We start from the raw sequence: 12,160 nt of genomic DNA, 5'->3' as shown, positions 1-12,160 counted from the left end.
CTTTGGAGACTATGCTGTGAGCCCACGGACTGAAGGTCCAACGGTCTCGAAAGTGGTAAAGTCTCCCCCCTACCGGAACTATATCATTGCGAGGGAGTGAATCTAGGTTCTTTCTCTCCTCGAGAACCCCTTGTCCTAGGTCCGCCTCGTTGACGGAACTGTCCTCTAGCCCTGTAGCTACCTCTCTGGTGTCCACGAAAGGGACCTGAGGGTCCGTAGCTAGGGTTGTATGCGGGTGAGGGCATCCAAACGGGGTTGGGTTGGGTACCTGGGGGAGCAGTGAGGTAGACCACCTGTTGAGGGTGTTTCGGCTGTAGAGGAGACGAAGCAATGGGAGACTGTGAAGACGAGTGGACAATCGACGATTGTTGGTAGTGACCTCGGCTCGTCTTGTAAGGGGCAAACCTCTGTTTCTTCCTGAAGAAGTTTTGTTTTTGACCTTCAACCCTCTTTTTGGCAGTGAGGCCCCACCTCACTTGCAAATTTTGATTTGCTCTCGCAGCGTCTTGTAGTACCTTGTTCACCTCCTCCTGAGGAAAAAGGTTCTTACCCCAGCAGGGGGAAGCTATCAGCCTATTCGGTTCATGCCTGATCGTGGCCTCAGAAAGAACGTGCTTCCTGCAACTAACCCGAGCCGAACAAAACTCGTGTAAGTCGATTTGGAAGGACAGAGACAGGTTCTTTGTGAATACCCGGAACATGGTCTCGGTCGGGTAAAGTGAGGTTAGGGACTCCACGGAGGTAATGGAGTGGAGAGACCTAGCCAACCTATTCCGTGCCTCAAACTCAGTCTTGAGAAGAATATCTGGTAATTTAGGAAGCTTCTCAGAGAACAGATTAGAGGCACAGTCTGGGTCTAACTTCCCTACTGTGAAAGTAGCGGGGGCATCATCCCAGATAGTAACGGTACTCGGAATGAGCATGGAGGTGGGATCGGTCTCTTTAAGAGCTGGCATGGCAGAACCTTCTTTGATAGCCTGAAAAGTAAGAGCTGCCACTTTATCTGTAATAGGCAAGGTAATACCTGGAGAAGCTGTAAATATGGTGTAGGCTCCTTTGTGTGGGGGGTGAGCTTGGAATTAGTGCAACCCCAGTCTGACAACGTCCTGGCCCAGAAAGATTGGGCCTGCTCTTTAGGGAATATTACCGTTTCCTTCGGTACCTTGTCTAACCTAACCAAGGCATGTTCTTTCAATCGGACGAAGCCGTTGAATGGGAATTCTAGTCCCGGAGGGTAAAATTCTAAGTCCTCTAGAGGACGGGTGCCTGTGCCCTCTAGAGTTATGGCACCATCAATATATGGAGCATGTAAGGCAAACCTCCAAGGGTTGTTTTTCTCGAAGGGAGGTAACTTCGATGCGTCCGGGGCTGAAGGAGGGGGCATCTGAGTTCCGGAACGGATGAGACTTGCCACCATATCCTTGAGCTCCGTCATAGCTCCTCGGTCTGCCCTAGACTGTTGAAGATATTGTTGTATCTGCTCTTTCACAATATCCCTGACCATGGCGGCGGATAAAGGGGGCTCCCGGGCCTGATCCTCTAACGAAGCCCTGGACTTAGTAGACTTTGACTTCTTAGGAGTCACGGTTTTAGGTATAGCAATATGAACATCAGGATCCTTTGAGGGTCCCGGAACCGGTGACACTGATAATGGCAAAGCTGAAGGCTTAAAGGTACGTAGTGGCTTCACCTTGGGTCGTACAGGAATGGAGGGACCTAGAGGAGAAGCCGTAGGTTTATCAAAGCCGTGAAAGGAAGTAGTAGAGGAAGGAGTGTGGGGTGAAAGGGGGTCCACCAACTCAACACCACCTACCTGCTCATCCATGGGTTCCTCGTCCAGACCTAGGTAGGGCTCGGCCTCCGTCACTAAAACCTCTTCCTCAGTTAGAATGGTTTCTCTAATCACTTGAATTAACGGGGCCGCTGTCTCCGGTGGAACTGCTGCAGTAGTAGAGCCTGGGAATAGGCGAGAAGCCATGTCTCCATCAAGGAGATAGGGTGCGCCAGCAGGCGCATTCCTCCCAAACCCTGACACCCAAGGCCGGAGAGTAGCTCTCGCCTCCCTGAGAGATTCATCATCAGCCTGAAAGAGGAGAGAGGGAATTAATGATGAAGTCAAAACTGAAGTCAATATACAAAGAGCAATTAATTCTTCGCAAAGAATATTAACAGGGACACTAGAACCAACTTACCTCCTCGCTCAGGAGTAGGGCTGACAGCTCATAGCAGAGCATGCATGCCTCCGGAAACCATATCGTATAGGGGGCTTGTCCCGGTTCCCGAGAGAAGGATATGGCGCAATGGGCATGGGCCCGGCATAGATCATGGCCCATGGGATCAGTAAAGGCAGCGGAGCAGCCCCTGGCAGTGCAGCGGACTTTCTGTAAAAAGAAAGAAGACATAAGTCTGGATGTTCCTTGAGATTCTTGTCATTGACTTATGAATCAGAAACACTTAAATCTTAATTAATGTGTGAGTATGGTAGTAGCTAACACCTTAATAAAATAAGAAATTATAATAGAAACCAGTAACCACATAGCATGAATCTCTAAACTTCATCGATATCACACTGTTAACTCCGGTTCTGGACTCCTGCTTGATCTCTGTTTTTACCGGAGGTCCGGTAGCAAAGGCCCGTCATCGTGATATCGTGACCGTCTCCGGTACGATAACATTATCCTCAATGAATGAGTTATCTCCAGTGAAGCTGGAGATACGATGAAAACGGGGGCCTTAACTGTGTAATTGTGATCAAACATGACAAAGGTTCGTGTGTAAAAGGCTTCAGCCGGAGTCCGAGTGCCGGATTTCACCGTTGCACTCCAAAAATCTGCTCCGGAACGATAACTAGTTCTCACCCAAAGAGTATCCATTATAGCGGAGCATAACTCAAGGCGGAGCTAAGCATAACTCAAGGCGGAGCTAAGCATAACTCAAGGCGGAGCTAAGGGTGTCGGTATAAAACGACCCCAATTAATGACTCATACACTAACGTACCTAATAATAGTGTTAGCTATATTAACAGTAACCACATCAATAAATCGTTTATAATATTAAACGTACTATCATCAATTCTGATACTGAGAGGAGGCCTGAATAACCCGTGATCCTATAAAAGCGGAGAACGGGAAATTCACCTCTCTTACTCAAAGAAAACGAGAGAAAGGATAACTCATACCTGTAGAACAGGAAAACGAGCACTCTATGCTTTCGCTCTCAAGGTTAAATATTAAAAATTAACATCACACAATAAATAAGAAAATTAATAAAATTGATTGCTTTTCTTAGTAATAATAATAACGAAGAATAACGACAACGTAACAAAAAAACAAGGATATAGTCTAAAACGAACCCTCCAGGAGGGTACAAATTAACAGACTAAATCGCTAAGCTTTAAATCGTTACTATGCTTTAAAACGCTATCTTAAATCGCTATTCTTCGTAGGTCCAAATTGGACTTGCAAGCAAATAAATACCATAGTAAAAATTAATAATAATTAATGATAACATAAAAGGCCATAAAACGTAAGTGATATAACCTATCTGACAGAGTACCAGATGGGCAAAAATAACTAGAAAATTTACCGAAGCGAACATACCCAAAATGGCTGCCGATACCTCGGCAGGACAATCGCTTCCAAAACTAAAAACCACCATAATGGAAATAGAACAAATGCCCGGTACTGCCAAAAGCTGCCAAAACAAACTATGGTACTTAACATTGGTAAGGGTGAAGTAACAACGTCAGTCATGTTGAAATAACAAGAAATTCTTCGAAAAAACACTGTGCCCAAAAAAAACAATGCTTGCTTCAAGTCCAATTAAAGAAGGATATCCTAGAGGGCGCGCGTGGTAGGTGTCGTTGGGGAGTTCAACCATGTTATCTAGGGCCTGTCACGGCCCTCCCCATTGATGAAGGGATTATCTAAATGGAAGACAACCTGTGAATAGTGGTTTACACACGCCTTTGTTTAATACACGACACCTACAAGGTGTTCGCGCGAGGGTTGTAACCTCTGCATTCCATGCTTTTATCTTTCTCTAGTATATTTGGAAGATTTATATTAGGAAAGGTGTAAGGAAGGACCTTTCTCACCGGACGTCACAGGCCGCCCCAGAAAATAAATTTTTGAATATACTTACCCGGTGAATATATAATAGCTGACGTCTCGGACGGCTCGACAGAAACACAAAAAAAAACTCGCGAGCGATCGCCATGAAGGTTGCGGGTGTGCCCACCAGCGCCAACTATCGGCCAGATACTGCATATACATGTAAACAGCTCCAGTTCTTCTCATTCCGCTGGGTCTCTATCGGGGAGGAAGGGGGGGCCTTTAATTTATATATTCACCGGGTAAGTATATTCAAAAATTTATTTTATAATCAAAATATCATTTTTAAATATTAAACTTAGCCAGTGAATATATAATAGCTGATTCACACCCATGGTGGTGGGTAGAGACCAGTATTAATACAGTTTACGGCGTATATGCTTAGAGTTTTTGACAGTTATATCATAACAAAACCCAAATAAATATAGGTACCTGGTAAGGAAGCTGACTCTGACGATTACTCTGCCTTGTTAGTCCGCTTTCCTCACGAAGCCCAGCCATCCTCTCAGGATGCTGAAAGACTCCCAGGAGCTGAAGTATCCAGGGCGACAACCCATACAACAGGACCTCATCAAAATCCTTAATCTGGGCGCTCTCAAGAAATGACATTTGACCACCCGCCAAATCAACCAGGATGCGAAAGGCTTCTTAGCCTTCCGTACAACCCAAACAAGATTAAAAACATTTCAAGAGACAGATTAAAAAGATATTGGAATTAAGGGAATGTAGTGGTAGAACCCTCACCCACTACTGCACTCGCTGCAACGAATGGACCCAGTGTGTAGCAGTCCTCATAAAGAGTCTGGACATCTTTTAAGTAAAATGACGCAAATACCGACTTGCTTCTCCAAAAGGTCGCGTCCATAATACTTCGCAGAGATCTGTTTTGCTTAAAGGCCACGGAAGTTGCTATAGCTCTTACTTCGTGCGTCTTAACCTTAAGCAAGCAACGGTCTTTTTCACCAAAGTGAGAATGAGTCTCTCGGATTAAAAATCTAAAAAAATATGACAAAGCATTCTTTGACATAGGCAATGAAGGCTTCTTAACTGAGCACCACAAGGCCTCAGATCCACCTCGTAAGGATTTAGTCCGGGCTAAATAAAACTTCAGAGCTCTAACTGGACACAGCACTCTTTCAAGCTCGTTGCCTACGATCTCTGACAGGCAAGGTATATCAAATGACTTAGGCCAAGGACGAGAAGGCAGTTCATTTTTGGCCAAGAAACCAAGCTGAAGTGAACATGTGGCTTTATCTGTGGAAAAGCCGATGTTCCTACTGAAGGCATGGATCTCACTGACCCTTTTAGCCGAAGCCAAGCACACTAAGAAAAGCGTCTTGAGGGTGAGATCCTTCAGGGAGGCTGAATGTAATGGCTCAAACCTGTCGGACATTAGGAACCTTAGGACCACGTCTAAGTTCCATCCAGGAGTTGCCATACGACGCTCCTTAGAGGTCTCGAAAGACTTAAGGAGATCTTGGAGATCTTTATTATTGGAAAGATCTAAGCCTCTATGTCTGAATACAGACGCCAACATGCTCCTGTAGCCCTAATAGTTGGTGCTGAGAGGGAGAGAACATTTCTCAGATGTAAAAGAAAATCTGCGATTTGGGCTACAGAGGTACTGGAAGATTAAATAGATGCTGACTTGCACCAGTCTCTAAAGACTTCCCACTTCGACTGGTATACTTTGATGGTAGAAGCTCTCCTAGCTCTCGCAATCGCTCTGGCTGCCTCCTTCGAAAAGCCTCGAGCTCTTGAGAGTCTTTCGATAGTCTGAAGGTAGTCAGACAAAGCGCGGGGAGGCTTTGATGAAGATCCCTTACGTGGGGCTGCCGTAAGAGATCTATCCTTGGAGGAAGACTCCTTGGAACGTCTACCAGCCATTGAAGTACCTCTGTGAACCACTCTCACGGGCCAGAGGGGAGCAACCAACGTCAACCTTGTCCCTTCGTGAGAGGCGAACTTCTGCAGTACCTTGTTGACGATCTTGAACGGTGGGAATGCGTACAAGTCCAGATGAGACCAGTCCAGTAGAAACGCGTCTATGTGGGTCGCCTCTGGATCTGGGACCGGCGAGCAATAGGTCGGGAGCCTTTTGGTCAACGAGGTGGCAAAGAGGTCTATGGAGGGTTGACCCCAAGTCGCCCAAAGACTCTTGCACACGTCCTTGTGGAGGGTCCATTCCGTGGGGATCACCTGACCTCTCCGACTGAGACAGTCTGCCAAGACGTTCAAGTCCCCCTGGATGAACCTTGTCAACAGGGAGATGCCTCGATTTTTTGACCAGATAAGGAGGTCCCTTGCGATCACGAACAGAGTGTGGGAGTGAGTGCCTCCTTGCTTGGAGATGTACGCCAAAGCTGTGGTGTTGTCTGAATTGACCTCTACCACTTTGTTTCGAAGAATGCTCTCGAAACTCATCAAGGCCAAGTGGACCGCTAATAGCTCCTTGCCGTTGATGTGAAAGCTCTTCTGAACCGACGTCCAAAGACCCGAACATTCCCGACCGTCCAGAGTCACACCCCAACCCAAATCCGACGCGTCTGAGAACAACACGTGGTTTGGGTTCTTGACTGCCAGGGACAGACCCTCTCTCAGACTTATGTTGCTGTCCCACCAGTTCAGGCATGCTTTTACTGGCTCGGAGACCGGGATTGATACAGCTTCTAAAGTCTTGCTCTTGTTCCAGTGAGAGTCTAGATGGAACTGGAGGGGGCTAAGGTGAAGTCTCCCTAGCGAGACAAACTGCTTCAGGGATGACAGAGTTCCTACAAGGCTCATCCAACTTCTTACTGAACAACGGTCTTTCTTCAGCATGAGTCGGACTTTGAGCAGGGCTTGCTCTATTCGGGTGGCAGACGGAAAAGCCCGAAAAACTAGACTGCGAATCTCCATCCCCAAATAGAGAATCGTCTGGGATGGAATCAGTTGAGACTTTTCTAAGTTTACCAACAGTCCCAACTCCTTTGCCAGACCCAACGTCCAGTGTAGGTCCTGCAGACAGCGATGACTGGACGATGCTCTGAGAAGCCAGTCGTCCAAGTACAGGGAGGCTCGAATTCCCGATAAATGAAGGAATTTTGCCACATTCCTCATGAGCCTCGTAAACACGAGAGGAGCAGGGCTGAGGCCGAAGCACAGTGCTTGAAACTGGTACACCACATTCCTGTAAACAAACCTCAGATACGGTTGGGAATCCGGGTGTATAGGAATGTGGAAGTACGCATCCTGCAGGTCGAGAGAGACCATCCAGTCTCCCTCTCTGACCGCTGCTAGGACGGACTTCGTGGTCTCCATCGTAAATTTTGTTTTCGTAACAAAAACGTTGAGCGCACTGACGTCCAGCACTGGCCTCCAACCTCCCGTATGCTTTGGGACTAGGAAGAGACGGTTGTAAAATCCCGGTGATTGAAGGTCCGAGACTTTCACCACCACTCCCTTCTCTAGCAACAGAGACACCTGGTGATGTAGAGCTTGTCTCTTTGACTCCTCTCGATACCTGGGAGAGAGGTCTAGAGGAACTGTTACTAGAGGAGGTCTGCGTACAAAAGGTATTTTGTACCCCTCCTTGAGCAACAAAACAGACTCTTGGTCTGCACCCCTCTTCTCCCAGGCCTGCCAGAAGTTGTTCAGTCTGGCCCCTACCGCTGTCTGAGGACGTGGGCAGTCAGACTCTGCCACGGGAGGACTTGGATCCTCTCCTCTTGCCTCTCTTTCCGTCGGCACAAGCACCTCCCCTGCTGGGAGCTCTGCCACGAAAGGGCGGGATAAACCTAGACGCAGGAGTCTTGATTCTGGGTCTCACAACAAAGGATGAAGAAGGAGCTCCCTTGCGAGCAGAAGAAGCCATCAGGTCATGAGTGTCCTTCTGTATAAGCGAAGCAGCGATGTCCTTGATCAGCTGTTGAGGAAACAAGGCAGCCGATAAGGGAGCAAAGAGAAGTTCCGATCTTTGACAGGGAGTAACTCCTGCTGAAAGGAAAGAGCAAAGGGTTTCCCTCTTCTTCAGGACTCCAGACGTAAAGGTGGAGGCGAGCTCATTGGAGCCATCGCGGATGGCTTTGTCCATACAAGACATAATAAGCAAGGACACATCCTGGTCAGCAGACGAGATCTTCCTGCTTAATGCTCCTAGAGACCAATCTAAGAAGTTAAAAACTTCGAAGGCCCTGTAAACCCCTTTAAGGAGATGGTCAAGGTCCGAGGAGGACCAACAAATTTTAGAGCGTCTCATGGCCAGGCGACGGGGAGAGTCTACGAGGCTTGAGAAGTCACCATGGGCAGAGGCAGGGACTCCCAAGCCGAGAACTTCTCCCGTGTCATACCAGACGCTCGCTCTAGAAGCTAATTTAAAAGGTGGGAAGGCAAAGGCCGTCTTCCCCAAACTCCTCCTGGTAACCAACCAGTCGCCTAGTAGACGTAAAGCCCTCTTAGAAGAGCGAGAAAGCACTAGCTTAGTAAAGGAAGGCTTGGCAGCAGCTAAGCCTAGCGCAAACTCAGACGGAGGCGAACGAGGAGCAGCAGTAACAAAATGATCTGGGAAAAGATCCTTAAAAACCATCATGATTTTCTTAAAATCCATGGAAGGTTGCGCAGCCTTAGGCTCTTCCACGTCTGATAAAACGTCCAAAGGATTATCAGTAGGCAGGGGATCAGCAACATCCTCATCTGAAGGAACCTCGTCCGACAATTGATGAGTCTCAAGCAAGGAAGAGACCTGCCGTGGTGGCAATGCTTGACAAGCAAAGTCCACACGCAAAGGAGCATCAGTAGCAGTCAAGGACGCTACGTCATGTAACTGCTTAAAGGACTGACCAGCAACAGCAACAGGAGCGGGAGGACGCTCGACCTCAAGTCGAGACTGCCTTGACTGCCTAGATTGAGCAGTCAAAACAACCCTTGACAGCAGTGCTTGACGCTCAATGTCAAAACAAGGCAACTGAGCTGGTTGGCGAACGTCCTGAACGTCAACACGAGCATGCGGTGGCGGCTGAACGTCAACAAGCGGCTGAAAGTCAACACGGGACTGCATCGAGTGAGGCTCCAAGTCACGTGATTGATTGATTGATTGAAAGTTTTCTGGCATCCTGACATCTAAGGTCATTGACGCCGATACCATTTACTGTATATTAAAATTAAAAGAGAATTCGATTAAAACCATAAAAATTAAGAAGTCATCAAAATAGTTATAGAGTTTTCAGAAGACCTGCTTCTGAAATAAATCTAAAAATTCCGCTCGCATAGTAAGACACATCATGTCCAAGAATCTTGGCAAGGATAAACCTGCCATCCTCACCTCGAGCCTCAAACAGATATCTATTTCTTAAGTTAGTAAAATTAGGGCATTCGGTCAACAAATGCCTCACTGTTAAAGGTACTAAGCAGTCCTCGCAGTACGGTTGGTGTTGGCCCTTCAGCAGAAACTCGTGTGTCAACCGTGTGTGACCAATACGGAGACGACAAAGAGTCGTCTCCCATTTTCGGGGAATCATGTTATACCTCCAAGGTGATATGATATTTGTTACTTCCCTCATTTTATTGCCGTCTTGACTGTCCCAGTGCTGTTGCCATTTATCACAAACCAATTTCTTGATGTAAGGTAGGAGATCGTTACATGGAATGGGATACCTCCTTGGTAGCAACTCGGATGCCGCATTCTTCGCCAGTAAATCTGCCTTCTCATTCCCAGACACACCTACATGTGCTGGAACCCAACAAAATCGAACAGTTATACCTTTCCGTCCAATAATAAAAAGCCATTCTAAAATCTTTAAAACTAGAGGGTTACTAGAATTAAAAACTTCTAAAGCTTGAAGAACACTCCTTGCATCACTAAAAATTGTAAAATTACCCTCCTTTTCCAAAGCTATTTTCTCAATAGCGGTTAATATGCCATACAGTTCGGCAGTAAATATGGAAGCTGTTAGAGGAAGTGCACCTCTACAATTAAAATCATTACTATGTACTCCAAATCCAACGCCAGCATCAGATTTGGAGCCATCAGTATATATAAAAGTCGATCCCCTATGTTCTTCGACATGTTCCATAAAAAGAGACCTGGATTCTAAGTCAGTCATATTCTTCTTAACTCCAATAAAGTATTTACAAAAAGATATGTCAGGTAATTTCCATGGAGGCGTTGATGATAACTTGAATGGAAGTACCTTATTTCTAATTATATCCAGACTATTTAAAAATCGTTTCACCCGAAAGCCATAAGGTTGAGGAAATTTTGGGTGCAACTCAAAGTATGATGCGTGTCTTACAAGGCTTGCAGTCTGAAAGGCTAGAGAGCTAGGGAGTCTTTGCATTCTAAACCAATACCGAAGAATGGAAGACATTCGGTAAAGGTCTAGAGGTAACTCTCCAGCATCAACAAGGAGACTTGGGATAGGCGAGGTTTTAAAAGCTCCAGTAGATAATCTAATACCTGCATGATGTATAGAGTCTAATATTTTTAACCGGCTTGGGGTGGCTGAAGAATATACCTCACAACCATAACTAATTTTGGAAAAAATCAAGGCCTTGTATAATTTTAAAATAGTATTGCGGTCTGCCCCCCATGATGTATGGGACAATACTTTTAAGATATTCAGAGCTTCAACACATTTAGCTTTTAGCGCTTTTAGGTGAGAAACCCATGTAAGTTTACAGTCAAATATCAAACCTAAAAATTTGGTTTCCGATACACATGGTATCCGTTGACCTTTAATGTATATATCTGGGTCTGGATGTACTCCCCGGATACGACAAAAATGGACAATGGTAGTTTTACTTGTCGAGAACTTAAATCCATTCATGTCAGCCCACTGGATAATTTTATCAATAGAGAGTTGGATTTTTCTCTCAACCATTGCCATTCTAGTGCCAGCAAATGATATTGAGAGATCATCCACAAATAGTGTTGAGAGAACATCCTGGGGAATGGCTGAGGATATCCCATTAATTGCTAGTGCAAAAAGGGTTACACTCAGCACACTACCCTGAGGAACTCCTTCTTCCTGGCACTTACTCTCTGATAGAGTTTCCCCCACTCTCACTTGAAAAACTCTATGTGAAAGAAATGCCTGAATAAATAGTGGCAGCTCTCCTCTCAATCCCAATTCATGAATGGTTTTAAGAATACCATATCTCCATGTGGTATCATATGCCTTTTCAAGGTCAAAAAATACTGTAACATGGTGCTGTTTGGAAGCAAATGCTTCACAAATAGAAGACTCTAGTCGTATCAACACGATCAGTCGTTGAGTGCATTTTTCGGAATCCACATTGAATCGGTGATAAAATACCTTTCTTTTCAAGGTACCATATCAGCCTTGCATTGACCATCTTCTCCATGATTTTACATAAACAAGATGTCAATGCAATAGGACGATAGTTTGCTGCTAAAAACTTGTCTTTACCGGGTTTTAAAAAGGCTAAAATAATGGCTAGTTCCCAAACACTTGGGTAGCTATGATCATGCCATATTCTATTAATAATACTTAAAATAAATAGCTTTGTATTAAAATGTACATGTTTAATCATTGCATATGGAATTCCATCGGGTCCAGGGGCTGTATCGTTGCAATGAGCAAGTGCGGAATCAAATTCTCTTTCAGTGAAAGGAGAATTATACGACTCTTCCCTTCTTGTTGCAAAATTTAAAATTTTCTTTTCTTCAGTGCTCCTATAATGGTGACCAGGGGCTCCTTCACACTTGCTAGATACATTTGAAAAATGATTAGCCAGGGCATTGCTAACTTCATTTGCTTCAGTTACATACTGGCCATTCACCTTCAACACTGGTGGTGGGTTGGGGGTGAATTTGCCAGCTATCTTTTTTACTTTCCTCCACACAGAAGATGGTGGTGTTCTACTGTTAATGGAGGAAACAAAAGACATCCATGACTGGCGCCTTGCTTCTTTCATGGCACGACGGAACTGTGCTCTACATTTCTTGTACATAATTAAATTCTCATCAGTTCGGAGTCTACGCAATCGTGTTAGAGATCTTCTTGTGGCTCTGTGGAGTGCAGTTAGTTCTGAAGACCACCACGGGACTG

Source organism: Palaemon carinicauda, chromosome 26, assembly GCF_036898095.1.
Source record: "Palaemon carinicauda isolate YSFRI2023 chromosome 26, ASM3689809v2, whole genome shotgun sequence".
Taxonomy (NCBI): Eukaryota; Metazoa; Arthropoda; class Malacostraca; order Decapoda; family Palaemonidae; genus Palaemon; species Palaemon carinicauda.
This window is presented reverse-complemented; position numbering follows the sequence as displayed.